At 38.2% G+C, this 9753-nt stretch overlaps 1 long non-coding RNA gene across 1 annotated transcript in view; it reads right to left on the reverse strand.

The window, feature by feature from the left end:
• Positions 1-9089, reverse strand: part of LOC119619058 (uncharacterized) — a 55056-nt gene extending 45967 nt beyond the window's left edge. The window contains exon 1 of the long non-coding RNA XR_012094950.1: positions 8866-9089. This is a non-coding gene — a long non-coding RNA (uncharacterized lncRNA). The remainder of the gene's footprint in view (positions 1-8865) is intronic.
• Between the last annotated feature and the right edge of the window lie 664 nt (positions 9090-9753).

The raw sequence follows: 9753 nt of genomic DNA on the forward strand, positions 1-9753 counted from the left end.
GTTTTACTGAAAAAAAAAAAAAAATCCCTATCTAAATTTATCCACACAGTTCAAATCCATATTGTTCAAGGGTCAACTGTAATCATGAAGTGAATGTTTCTGTGGAGTCAATTAAGATGAAGATTACAAATGGAATATTGGATTTAGCAACAGGGAGGTTGAGGAGATCTTCAAAAGATTAGGTAGTGCTATCATTAGTATTGAACTTAAGAGGTAGAAAGAATGCTGAATTTGGAGTCAGGAAACTTAGGTTCAAGTATAATAAATAAATAAATAAATAAATAAATAAATAAATAAATAAAATTCCTCAAATGGTGATTATGATCATCAAATGATATAATGAAGCTAAACGTACTCTGTGGGACATCAAGAAATATGTAAATATCAACTCAAAAACATCACGGTTATGAAGCATATGTGATTATTAAGTATTTGTAACTACTTGTGTGCTTTCAAACACTACTCAGGCATACACCAGGTTCCTACCCCCACCACCCACCCACACACACACACACACACACACACACACACACACACACGGTATACACGAGTTCTTCCAATAACAGAGGAAACTGAATATGTATCATGAAGCTTTAGCAGGTTTAGGAGTTAAGCCAGCCTGTTGCAGTTCTGGTGCTGCTGACATTACCAGACGGCATTAATTTAATTCCACTCAGTTATGCTTTTAAATTTGATTTGAGTAATGTGTCATAAAACGCTATTGAGAAGTGCAGTACTGCATTCCTAAGCAGGCTGGGAGGCTGTGTCTGCTCTGGGAATCCTTAAGAGAAACGGATTGATATCACGTTGTGCCTACAGACTTTAGGGAGTTTACTCTTTGCTGGGATCTGGCGACAGAGATTTGCTGATCCAGGATTTCTCACTGTTGAGAAGAGATCAGAAGCAAAGCATACATCTCTAGGGAATAAGGAGGAGATTACACAGAATATATGAAAGCATGCGAAAAACTACGATTTTAACAAATAACAAGGATAGCTTAAAAGACTTTGCATATAAATAAAGCTGAGTTTATTTTAAAGTCCTTTAGCTCACTTGTTATATTGGGTCATCCATACTAGTTTCACATCTCTTTTGTCTGGCCTCAGTTTTTCTATGCTTAAACTGAAAGTAATAGACTAAATCAGTTGTGTCCAAAGAAAGACAAAGCCTTTGCAAAGTGCACCATAATGATCTATTGGGGTGTGGAAAAAATTTCTAGAACCTTTATTTTCATTAATTTCTAGTACATCTTTTAAAATACATGTTCCAGCCAGTCGTAGTGGCTCACATGTATAATCTCAGTACTTTGGGAAGCCGAGGTAGGATGAGTGCTTGAGCCCAGGAGTTCAAGACTAGCCTGGGAAACATGGCAAAACCCTGTATCTACAAAAAATACAAAAATTAGCTAAGCGTGGTAGCACATGCCCATAGTCCCAGATACTCTGGAGGCAGAGGTGGAAGATCCCATGAGCTCCAGTAGTCAAGCCTGCAGTGAGCCATGATTGTACCTCTGCACTCCAGCCTGGGCAATACAGCAAGACCCTGTCTCAAAAAATAAATAAATAAAATAAAATGTATGCTTCTTGTATATGTTTTTGTAATGCATGTAATATAAATAGCAAATCAATAAATCAATAAGTTTATATTGACTGTGTGTCTTCCCTGTCTATATATTGGTCTCTTTTATCAGTTGACTGACTAATCAGTGGTCCTCAAACTTTTTGGCATGAGGACCGGTTTCATGGATGACAATTTTTCCACGAACTGCAGTGTAGGTGGGGAGTGGTGGCTTTGGGATAAAACTGTTTGATTCTCATAAGGAGCATACAACTTAGATCCCTTGCATGTGCATTTCATAATAGGGCTTACACTTCTATGAGAATCTAATGCCATCACTGATCTGACAAGAGGTGGCATTAGGTACCAGTCCTAGCCCCTGGACTAATTGACTGATTTATGTATTCTGAAAGAAACATGTAATCAAAATAATCTAGGGAAGACTTGCCTAATTTATCCCTTACAGACTTCATAGCTCTATTTTATAAACAATGTTATGGACCTGAAACTTCTTATATTGAGCATTGTGATTATCTTTAGAAAGAGAAATGGCAGTTTGACCATTGAATTGATTGCTCTGCTTTTCTTTGACTTTTTGATGATTAAAAAATAACAATAATAACACTTTTTTACCAAGAACTTCCTAGAGGCAGTAAGAGCTGTCTCAGCTTCTATATTTTAAAAATATCTAAAGTGATAACTTACATGAAATCCCTGAGTGGTAGCAAAACAATTTAATTTGGTTATAGATATTTCAGCCATAGTCCCAGCTCTGTCAGTGGTTTGCTGGGGTTGGGAGATTGGTGTGGCAGATTTAGATTAGCCATGCCAGTGCTCTGGGCCTCATAGTTCAGTCTGCTGATGTAAAAGCTTGGAGTTCTGCAGACTCAGAGCTCAGCTTAATGTTGGTTTCCTCTACTAGGTCTTCCCCAACCCCTCCATCAAAGGGACTGCTTCTTTCCCTTCTTACAGTAACTCTTGGTCATATGTACTACTTTGTTTTCTTCATGGCTATCTAAAATGGTCTATTTATTATTTTGTTGATGTGCTTATTGTCTGTCTTCTCTAACTAGAATGTGAGCTCCATAGAAACTGCAAAGAGTGCAGGCAGGCAGATAAACCAGCAGGCAAATGAAATTTAAGTTTCAAGACCCCAGGAGGTTATGATAACAGTGTAATTATGTGGTTATGGGTTTGGGGGCTATTTTCCAGAATTTTTAAAAAGTATATGTTTCATTATATAAAAAAGACTACTGTTTAGTTTTACCCTGACACTCCATTCATTATATTTTGCTTTGTGTCCAGTGGTGGGGGCATTTTGGGACCCAGCTAAAGGAAATTTTAAGTGGGTATATAATTTGCAGGGTTTGATGAGGTACATTTTCATGTAGTTTGTCATCACTTTTGTGTCTTAAGCTATTGTTAGATTCCACAGATTATTAAGGGATGGAGCAGAGACTCAAAGGGACATTTGTCTGCCTCTAATGCTAATGATCTTAGTATTAAACCATGACCTTTTGTAAGTTTAGTGATAACAGGTGTCTGTTTACAAAATTTGGAAATATAATTATATGTTTTCAGCCACTTGCCAACCAACCTTCCTAGATTGCATGACATGTTTCTCGTCTCATAAATCATTTTTGCCCTGCTTGTTCACTGTGCTCTGTCCTAATTATTCTTCCTGACTCTGTTCATTTGAGACTATGTAATTCTGTACCTCTTTATTTTGATTCAGCGGGTACATGTACAGATTTACTACCAGGGCATATTGCCTGGTACTGAGGTTTGGGTTACACATGATACCATCACCTAAGTAATGAGCACAGTACCCAAAAGGTAGATTTCAACTCTTGACTCCCCTTCCTCCCTCTCTCCTATAGTAGTACCATATTTCTATTATTGCCATCTTTATGTCTGTAAGTACCCAATGTTTAGATTCCACTTATTGGTGAGAACATGCAGTATTTGATTTACTGTTCCTGTATTTATTTGCTTAGGATAATGGCTGCTAGCTACATCCATGTTGCTGCAAAGGATATGATTTCATTATTTTATGTGGCTGAGTAGTATCCCATGATGTATATGTACCATATTTTCTTTATCCAATTCACCATTCATGGGCACCTAGGCTAATTCTGTGTCTTTGTTACTGTGAATAGTGCTGTGATGAACATATGAGTGCATGTGTCTTTTTGGTAGAATGATTTGTTTTATTTTGGATATTTATCAAGTAATAGGATTTTGGGGTCAAATGTTCATTCTGTTTTATTATCTGATTTAACTTGCTTTGAGAAATCTCCAAACTGTTTTACATAGTGACTCAGCTAATTCACATTCCCACCAATATTGTATACACATTTCCCTTTCTCTGCAGCCTCATCGACATTTGTTGCTTCTTGACTTTTTAATAATAACCATTCTAACTGGTGTGAGATGATATCTCATTGTGGTTTTGATTTACATTTCTCTGATGATTAATGATGCAGAGTATTGCTTCATATGTATGTTTTTCTTTTTTTATTTGTTTCATATGCATGTATATCTTCTTTTAAAAAGTACCTATTCATGTCTTTTACCCATTTTTATTGGTTTTTTTTTTTTTTTTTTTTTTTTTTGCTTGTTTCATTGTTTAAGTTCCTAATAGATTCTGGATACTAGATCTTTGTCAGGTGTGTAGTAGGCAAATATAATTTTCCCATTCTGTAGGTGGTCTGTTTATTCTGTTGACAGTTTCTTTTGTTGTACAGAGGCTCTTTAGTTTAATTAGACCCCAGAGGTCAATTTTTGTTTTTTGTTGGAATTGCTTTTGAGGACTTAGTAATAAATTCTAAAATTGCCTCACCCAGTCAAATATTTGTGTGTTTTTTTTTTTTTTTTTTTTTTTTTTTTTGAGATGAGTCTTGCTCTGTCACCCAGGCTGGAGGGCAGTGGCATGATCTCAGCTCACTGCAAGCTCTGCCTCCTGGGTTCATGCCATTCTCCTGCCTCAGCCTCCCAAGTAGCTGAAACTACAGGCACCTGCCACCATGCCCAACTAATTTTTTGTGTGTGTTTTTAGTAGAGACAGGATTTCACTGTGTTAGCCAGGATGGTCTCCATATCCTGACCTCATGATCTGCCCACCTCGGCCTCCTTCTTTGTGTGTTTCTATTCAGTTCTTGCTGATTTTTTATGAACTACAGATAACAACAAAGTTAGCATAAAAACTCATAATTCAAAAATACAATATGTACGTTGACTACAAACTGGCAATGAATGCAAAGAATAGATATGTCATTGCACAAAAATCCTTGAAATCCCCTGAAATATTAACCTCATCCATCAAGAAAATTTGAACCAGTTTTTTCAAAATAATATAATGTTAAATAATTATTTACTAATTTTCAATCATGAATTGTGAAGCTGAATGGAACTTTTTCAAATTGTCAGGAAAGATCTAGCTAGAGGAAAAAAATTTAATTAACTTTCTAATCATTCTGTAGAAAATAATTTTAAAACACCATATGAAGATATCAAAAGTATGCATATAAAATGTTAACAATATTGTAGAAGTGTGGTATTGCAAGTTATAAAAACAAATTATGTTGTTTTTCTGAATTTTGTAAAATATTTGTCAGTGTTTCATTATTGTCAGCAGATAAGCATTGTAACTTAATATAATGTTCTTTCTAAATTTAAATAAGAATTATTTTTATGTCTAAATTTTTGCTATTTTGCTATTCTTTACTTAAAGAGCCCCTCAAACTATATAAGTTATATTCCTCACCAAACATGGGTCCACCCTGGCGGAAAACATGCATTTTTCCCTAAAACTTAGAGTCCCAGCTTTTAGAATAAGGAAAGAATCAACAAATCCTTGGAAGAATCATAAGATGTTCTCTAAGAATTTCTTTTCAACTTGATTTGCTGTTTCTGTTAGAGTCCTGTTAATAGAATAGGATTCTATAATTAATAGAAATGTTAACCCTTACTTCTTTGAGGTCATTAAGAATTGTTCCAGGTAGAAGCTCTCCTGGTGAGAATTAAAGAATTCACTTTTAACATGTACCCCCAATTTTAAGGGTCTCCCTGAGGGCCAGAGTCGGTGAGTGCATTTTACCTTTCCCAGAAATGGATGGGAAGCGCATGCGGGCTGCTATACTCTGGAGTTGGGGGGTAGAGGTGGTAGGGTAGGTAGAGGGTGGGAGTTTTCTCTGTCGGCCCTGGATTCTCCTACTGCCTTTGAATTCCTGCAATAATTCTGCCCATGCAGTTGAGGGTGGAGAGACATAGTGGAGTTTGGAATAAAGGAAAGTGTTGAGTCTAAGATATAGCTATGTTTGCCTCTCCGTAGCATCTTAATATGCAAAAAGAAGACTGAGCTAGGTAACTTCAGTGACCGGAGACCAGTCAGGAAGTCGGTAATTTTACTGAAGATGTTCACCATACCCAGCTCGTTATTAGGCACTTTGGTTACTACAAAGTAAGGTGTTAAACAGAGCTTTTTTTCTCTCTCTCTGGTGGAGATCTCAGTCTACCTGGGGAGACAAGGCCAACTTGGGAGAGTTGGATTCACAGAATGACTCATCTTCGGTATGAGCTGAACTCCCTCGTCCAGGCATTCACCAAGAAACACATTGATACCATCCTTCTCCTCCGCCAAGTCCAGTATCAGTGCCTCCAAGAAAACAACTCGGAAATCACACACCCACTGCTCCAAAACCCAAACCCTGATTACAGTGCCCCTATTCAGCAGGAAGCAGCCGGATAACCAACAACACCCCTCTTCCTTTCACACTGAAGTAGAAGGCAAGACTGTTAGCCCAAATTGCACCATTTTGTAAGCCCCTGCCATTTTGCAGACTGTGGTTCAAAGTAAAACATTCCATGGAGGTTCCCGCCTTCAGAAACATCCTGCCTAACCACCTAACTATGAGGCAGACAAAGGCCCAACTAAAGAAACATTCTTATACCCTACTGGGCAAAGGCTCGACTAAAAAACATTCTGCTGGGAGAAAGTGCAAGGAACACCACATTCCGCTGGAACAAGGGCGAGAACCATTTCATCATGGGAAAATCTGATCAATACCATGATGGGCAGCAAGCCATACGGCCCAGACCCCTTCTGTCCATACCTACAAGTACCCACCAGCCTGTAAGTGGTGGTGGGTTCTGGCATTAAGTTGGTCCCCCACTTCTGCAGGTTTCTGCAATATTGCCTGCATTTGCTGTTGAGTCACAAAAACAGAAACAGAAACACGCACCTCTGTGTATTCATAGGCCATACTTTAAGACCCTCTGAAGTAAGACCCCATGTATACAGAGACATCTTCTCTTGCTTGTCTGATCTTATCGGCCAAGGCACAGTTCAGATGTCCTCTGTGTAGCACCCTTCTGGGGTTCTGGCTCCCAACAGTACAGCAGGTCACAGAGTGCCTCCCTGTAGTTGTAGTGCTATCCCCACCACTATTGCTGTCTCTCCCCAGAGTCTGGCTTGTATCTTTTGCCCTATAAAACATAGATCACAGATTTCTTGTCTCGGGTTGATGGTCTTGATATATTATACATGTATATTCTGTTCCAATATTGAACACTTCAATATTGGGAGATACATCAGGGAAAATTATGCTACTTATTTGTAAGAACAAAAACAACAACAACAAAAGCAAACTGAAATACTTTTTTGTTTTCTTTTTCCCTTTATTCCTTGCGAATAAGGTTTATATTCCTAGCATGAAAATCAAGGTTCTTTCTTATCTGGCTTCAGCTACCTGTTCTGCTGGACTTTAATTTATGATGAGATAACCTGAAGACAGTACAGCCATCATGCCACCACCGTAATAGTGTTTGAAACTGCAGGGCCAAAGAAATGTCTTTGCATACATGTTAAGAACTACTGTCTGGTCTGATCATTCTCTGAATTACAGGTACTAAAGACTGTACTTTTAGTTGTTGCTGTTCTTCAGCATATATGGTTACAAAGTGCCTAATTGTAAACACATATTCTCTCCTAAATATGTATCATAGTTTTCTTAAGGTGAAAGGTAAGTACCCTTGATCTTTGCGCTAACCACAGAAATTGGAAAAGAGGACTGTACACAGGAGATAGTCACTGAGTGCCTTTTGGATTGAATCTATGGTCATATAGTCACAGTCCAGGCTTAATCTGTCCAGATTTAGCAAAAATAACTTCTATAATTTCTATGCCTAATGCAATGCCTTATCTATGGTAGAAGAAATTGGAAAAGAGTGAATGAGTACCAATAACTCATTGAGGAAGGTTAGCACTATCTTCATCTTTTCAATTCAGTTATTTTTCAACAAATACAACAGTAATAGTAATAAATAAGTAGTAATAAATCCATAGAGTATTTTCTTTGAGTCAGGGACTGTCTTTTAAGGATGTTATCTTAAAGTGGTAGATTATCTTGTTTCTATTTTGCAGGTGAAACCAATATTTAAAGAAGGTAAACATATCGCTCCAAGTCATACAATGAATAAGATGCAGAGGCAGCATTTGAACCCAATTTTGACTGATTTTAGAACTAGTATGCTTCATAATTGTGTCATATCTTGTTTTTCATCTAATTAAGAAAAAGCAATGTATTATCTGATTTAGATATATACTCTTCTTTCTCCTCTCAAAAAATACTCATCTTTGACTTTGTGTGCCCCAGATATTGTCCTCATCATACTCTCTGAGAGCTAGTTAAGACTTCTTTGAAGTTAATTTTTATTTTCTCTTTCTGTCCATCACTGGCCTCTGCCACCAGTGGAGTTACATCTCCCTCAGAATTTCCAATCATAACTAACACAGGCTAGCACGCAGGGCTCTGGGCTCTGCAGGCCCACAAACTAACCTTGGCATAATGAATGACCTGCAGTTTTGGAATGCCTCTGGAATGCCAAGAGACCACAGCTCCCTGTCTGTGGAATGTAGAATGGCCCTAGCATTAGTCAGGTGACCCAAAGCTGCATGCCATTGGCATGAAAAATAGATTCCAGCTCCTAGAATACTAAGTGCCTGCTCAAGAACAAGACAACGAAATATTAATGGATAAGCCTTCCTGCTGAGGAAGATGGTGGTGATTGATATTGTTACTATGAGATAACTCTGTTAATGCTAATAACACCTGAGTCTGAGCCAGGGCAACTTCTTTGAACTGCCCACTGAAAAATATCCAACCCTCCCCTAAATCACAGAATCAGATCTCTTCCTGTAGGTAGAAATGCACTCCCCTCATTTCATGCTTTCTATGCTTTGCAGAAAGAAGAAACAGAAAATTTGTTCCCAAAATTCATTTTCCCAATGCATTAATTTGGACTTACAAAGCTGTGTAATCTCTTTAGACAGTGTCAGCAGCTACAAAGTCCTATTCCGAGAATGCAATTCCCCAGTGAGGGAGCCTGAACCCATCGTGGAATTTGACTGTAAAGGAAAAAAGGTGTGAGGATATTTGCATCAATCATACTTAGTAACTGGGATTTTAATGATTCTCATTCCCCCTTTTTTCTTCATCTTTTTTTTGTTTTTTTACAGTGTCGGTCCTCTGTGAATATGTGTTTCTTCCTCCCTCTTTTTCATTGCAATTCAACGCATTGGTTTTAAAAGGAGGATTTGCAAACTGAGTATTAAAACTCCAGGGCACGACATCTCCAAAATCTATAAGACAATAAGAAGATAAGAGGCCAAACTCACTGAAAGCTTTGCTCCTGGTATCTGTGGAACTTGCAGGGTTGTTTATAATACTCCTAAGCCAAGGCAATCTGCCCACTTCCCCCCAATTCTGCCTGCCTAACACAGGCAGAGAAACTTAGCATTAAAATTCCCCACACTTTGGCAAATGAGTACCCAGGAGGCTGCTGACTCAATCAGGGCTTGTTGTACTTACAGTGTAGTACTGAGGAAGGCCATAAACTCCAGCCTGACAGATCCATAATGCTCATTTCAATATGCTTTCCCTGTGTGCCGGCTTGCTGATGATCTTTCATATTCTGCCAACAAAATATAACAAACATATTAACGACATGTGGTAAATCATCATTGGATATACTGGGTCCTGATGATGGAACTGGTTGTGAGTAAATGAGATTGTCTGGCTGCCTCATACCACTTTGGGGGTCCAGGATGATGCATTGTCTTCAGTAGGGGGAGGACAGTGCATGATGGAGGAGAGAGCAATCAGCTATAGAGGGACACTGATGTCTTCCCAGAGT

Source organism: Chlorocebus sabaeus, chromosome 12 (genome assembly GCF_047675955.1).
Source record: "Chlorocebus sabaeus isolate Y175 chromosome 12, mChlSab1.0.hap1, whole genome shotgun sequence".
In the NCBI taxonomy this organism is placed as follows: domain Eukaryota; kingdom Metazoa; phylum Chordata; class Mammalia; order Primates; family Cercopithecidae; genus Chlorocebus; species Chlorocebus sabaeus.